This window comes from Hevea brasiliensis, chromosome 13 (assembly GCF_030052815.1).
Source record: "Hevea brasiliensis isolate MT/VB/25A 57/8 chromosome 13, ASM3005281v1, whole genome shotgun sequence".
NCBI lineage: Eukaryota > Viridiplantae > Streptophyta > Magnoliopsida > Malpighiales > Euphorbiaceae > Hevea > Hevea brasiliensis.
In genome coordinates this window covers 8,162,450-8,167,605 of record NC_079505.1, presented here as the reverse complement: position 1 = coordinate 8,167,605, position 5,156 = coordinate 8,162,450, and the positions used below count along the sequence as shown (strand labels likewise).

The 5,156-nt window shown below is 31.2% G+C and overlaps 1 long non-coding RNA gene across 1 annotated transcript; it reads left to right on the top strand.

Moving 5' to 3' along the window:
* The first annotated feature begins 2,081 nt into the window (after nt 1–2,081).
* Nucleotides 2,082–4,084, top strand: LOC110651740 (uncharacterized). The gene is made up of 2 exons (XR_002494255.2): nt 2,082–2,350; nt 3,788–4,084. It is a non-coding gene; the product is annotated as an uncharacterized LOC110651740 (long non-coding RNA).
* The last annotated feature ends 1,072 nt before the right edge of the window (nt 4,085–5,156 follow it).

Below are 5,156 nucleotides of genomic sequence, written 5' to 3'. Positions count from 1 at the left end.
TAGATCCCTAAGTCCATACATACATAATCAGTAAGTTAACAAATTTAAATAGTTAATCTTTTACAGACCCAGCTAAATAAAATATCACTAACACATGTAGAGTTCTAGATTTTAGATTAATGACAATAATTATAGACAATGTACCAATAGACCTGTGAAGAAGGAGATAGGTCAATCACAAGAAAAGCTCTCCTGTAACTTGGAAAAATGAGTGAACGGGAGTGAGCGTTTCAACTCATAGAGCAAGATATTAATTTTAAAAATAATTTCTATAACTATCTAGTTCTAATGCATCCCTAAGGATGAAATACAACACCGATCAACAATTTCACCAATTTCAAGCAATATTCGCATAAAGAATAATTTGGAGCACTCACAAACGCTAATACATCACAACAGATATATACATATGGGAGTTGATCCCCTATACAACTCTCTTAATTCAAGGCCTGCCAGCGAGATCAACTCGAGCTGGACTTTCGCTTAATAATCCAAATACGGGGGTCAGCGAGATCAACTCAAAGCTGTACTCACCCTGATTTTCTCAAAAAGAACCGGGCCCCAAGCGAGACTAGCTCAAGCCAATTTGTCTATCCTACCCATATCAATCACACCACACCACATGCACATCGTCACATGCACACAGCTCTAAATTATCCTAAGGCGACATCCACATCCGTTTTTACAAATAAGAAAATGCAACATAAAATGTGCCTAGCATTTAGCTACATGCATATATTTATATGTGATGCATGAGCATGCTTTGAAAATATAATAATATTGAAATTGTAAATAAAATCAATATCTACTCACAAATTAACTGTTGATCACTAAGGCGGCTAGGCAGAGGAGGAAGGCTAGCCCGGCTCACCTAAACATTATATCAAAAATTTTATCAATATTTATTTAAACAAAACTTTAAAGAGTCAAAGGACAAATCCTAAGTTTTACCGAAAATCCGGTAGAATTTGTCTTATGTTTAGGACCTACCTAACTTGCAAAATGATCCAAATAACACTTCTAATACACAAATCCCATATCCACATCTCATCGTCATCATATGGCCCCTCCTGAGCTCTCCAAAACAGTCAATACTCATAACTTAAAAAATTACATTTCAGTCCCTATAAATATCATTTTATTATAAATCATTCAAATGAGCTCTAAAATTTCTAAAATTCTGCCCCGTGATCCTTAACAATATTATGAAGCTAATACAAAAGGAATTATTCTTTTCTAACCTCTCACAAATATTTTATGGATTTTTAATCTAAACCCGGTACTAAATAATTGAAGAAACTTAAGGTTTGGGTTTACCTACGTCAATTCTGACACTTGGAACGCGTCTGGGGCATCTAAAAATAGTGGAGAGCCTAAAACTTTGACCCACTTCCAAAGTGATTCCGTCAGCTTATTTGCTAGGCCCGAAATTACAGATTCGGGTGACGGTCGAATTGCTGTGAAACGAAAGTACCTATGCAAAACTCACAACACCAGGGGTTAGAATAAAATATTTATGTTTACATATATTAGAATAAAATATTTATATTTACATATAAAATAATTATTTGAAAATTAGGGATGTTACAATTTGACTTATAAAATAACATAAATCAATTATTAAGAATGTTATGTATTCAAAAGAAAATATTTATAACATTTTTAAAAAACGTTTATATATAGTATTCTCAACAAAGTGTTTGCGGCATTTCTCTTGAAAAATTATAATAATTAAAATTACACTTTTGTAATGACTAAAATTTTTAATTTTTTATCAATTGAATTTTTATCAAAATGTCAAAATGATATTTATATTTGTACATTTATTTATAAACTATATAGAATCACTTGTGTTTAGTGTAACACCCCAATTTTTGTGAAAATGTTAAATATGTTTGTTATTAGAAATAGAAATAACATTTATAATGTTTTGGGGAGAAAGTTAAATTTGGAAAATTGATTTATAAGTGAAGATTTGAATTTTTGGGTGTAATATGAACTTTTGGAAAGATCAAGGACCAAATTGAACTTTTCCTCTTAAAGTGGGACAGCTGGCCACTTTAAAAAAAAAAAAAAAAAAGAAAAGAAAAGAAGTAGCAAAAGGAAGAAAGGAGTATCGGGAAAGGGAAGGAAGAAAGGAAAAGAAGAAGGGGAAAAAGAAGAAGGGAAGAAGAAGGAAGGAAGATTGGCCGAATTTTTTAGGTTTCTCCAACAAGGAAGAGCACCAACAAGGAGAAAAGAATGATTTTGGTCTAGAATACAAGAAATTATAAAGAAAAAAGGGAGAAAGAAGATGAATAGTAGCAGAGACAGGGGTTAAGCAAGGGCAACAGATTTGTCTTCCGTCCAGGTGAGTTTGGATGAATTTTTACCATTGATTTTTGGATATGTTTAAGGTCTATATGTTTAGAAGTTATGGTTAAATTTTGGTAATTTTTCAACGCTTGGATTTAGAGAAATAAATTATTGAACATAAGCTGTTTGGATTTGGAATTCTAAATTTTGGCTACTAAAATTTGAGGAAAATAAATAGTTAGGATGCTTAGAAAATTATGAAATTTGGTAGAGATGATCTCTAATATGTTGGAGCTGTTGTGCTAAAATTTGGTAAATTTTAAACTTGTGGTTTGTGAGATATAAATTGTTTTGTATGAGTTGTCTGAGTAAGAAATATTCTGAAAAAAAATTCAGAATTTGAAGGGTTTAATAGATATTTTGATATCTCATGATTTGGAGATAATTTGATGCTAAAATTTTTACTAATGTTGTATTTGGATGTCTTGAACATATGGTTTAAATTTGGAATTTATCTGATGGTTAGAATATTTTATATAAATTTGAATGTACAAATTGCCAATTTTGGTATTAGGGATTGGGTTAAGTTGAATATGTTATTTTGATGAAACTAAAATTATTTTGAAATAGTATATGGTGTTTAATGAATTTTTAAGTCATTGTGAAATATTTTTGGGAAATAAATATAGATTTTTAGTTGAATTTTTTGTGATATAAATATATTGTGGAATATTCTAATTTGGATTTGAGTATGAAGTGTTGGAACTAATAATTGTATGAAGATATAAATTGAAAATTTGTGTAAGTTGATATAATTATTGAATGGTGGATTTGAGTTTTGTGACAAGGAATTTAATCCAATTTTAAGAGGGAATACTGTAAAATATTCATTAGAAATTTAATATGGAATTGAAGTTTTATTGATTAATTTGATTATAATTATATCATATAGTAAGAGCTTTTAAGATTATGGTTTTAATTGGACTGTAGAGGAGTTCAAGAACTGAGATGGAGATTAGAGTTTTGGATGTAACTTAGGATGCTTGTAGGCCCCAAATAGGTATTGTGTTGTGTTATGGGTCTAAGGCCTTTGAATTGTTGAGATATAAATGAGATTTCTTGCAAGGAGGTTAGGTTTTAAGTATAGGAGAGACTTTACTAAATTTTCAATACAAATCTAGAAAGTCTTTTGTTTCTTTAATTAATTATTGTTGGCATATTATTTATAGTTATTTGGTATGTTTGCTTAAGAGATCCAAATCAACAATTTTCTTCTTCTCAACAGAACCAATAAGCATTGGGTTGCACTGTGAGTAGATATTGATTTTATTTATAATTTCAATATTATTATATATTCAAGGCATGTTCATGCATTCACTTATAAATATATGTATATTGTTAAATACTAGGCACACCTTGTATTGCATTTTCAATTGATGAAACTGTTGTGGAGGTCACCTTAAGGTAATTTAGAACTATATGTGTGTGTCAGCGTGTGTGTGGCGTGATTATGGATATGGGTAGGACAGTCATGGTTGGAGCTTGACTCGCTGGGACTCGATCTTTATATGTGGATAAGTCGATGTGAGTACAGCTTTGAGTTGATCTGACTGACCCCCGCATTTGGATTATTAAGAGAAAGTCCGGCTCGAATTGATCTCACTGGCAGGTGTTGGAATTAAGAGAGCTATATAGTCGATTAACTCCCATATGTATATATACACTTTGATGTGACACACGAATGTGTGAGTGCTCCAAATTATTTTTTGTATAAATATTGTTTGAATTATTTGAAAATATGTATGTATGTTGCATCCCATATATAGAAACGCATTAGGTTTAGATAGTTACAGAAATTTTATTTAGAATCAATATCTTACTCTATGAGTCGAACACTTACTCCTATTCAACCATTTTTCCCAGATGACGGGTGGACTCTTTTTTTGAATAACCTGTTTCCTTTCTCGTAGGTTTACCAACAGCAATTTATTTGTATTTTATTTTCTTGATTTATAATTTAGAACTCTTCATGTGCTAGTAGTGTTCTAATCTTATTTAGTACTGTAATAATTTAATTATTCTGGGCTTGTAAACATATTATGTGGATATGTTTGAATGTATGAGATGAGGACTTACCTTGAATGAGGGAGCTGAGCTCCCATTTGAATATTTATTCGCCTTGAGGATTGTGAGGGTGAGCTGAGTTCACCAAACTGAGTTATTTTGTGTTTACAGGTCGGATGAGCTAAGAATTCCCCGTTGAATAGTCCAATTAATGGGTGGACTCTGTCCGCTTATTTTCTTCGAATTGGACTATAATTATGTGTTAGTAGTATGCCCTAGAGCATATCATTTAGTATGTATCTTGTACATATTTTAATAATAAAAGGCATTTCCACTTTTCCGTTTACATAATATATTTATGTGTAATAGAAAAGGTCCATTGATATTTTGTTAGAAATATTATTCTTAAGTTGTTAAGAATATGAGTGACAATATTTCTAGCACAAAGTATCATAAATAGGTTCACAATCGAGGATACTTCATAATAAGGACATGACTTATCCAGAAAGATTGTATTCATGTTTGTTCCCAAGTTATTTATATGAGATATAAATAAGATGGAATGGTGAGTCTCATGCCATATAACAAACATGATAGGCACTTATAAATGATAAGTAGGCCGAACCAGTGACACTTATGACAAGCACATGGAGTTTACTCTTGTCAATGTTTTGTCATAAATCATATCAGTGCATATAATCTTTAGACCTGAGATAGCACAGTTATCTTGTATATAGGTAGTTTGAGTTTGATCTCGCTTTCATACTTGTACTATGTATGGGTATATGGGCATGTGT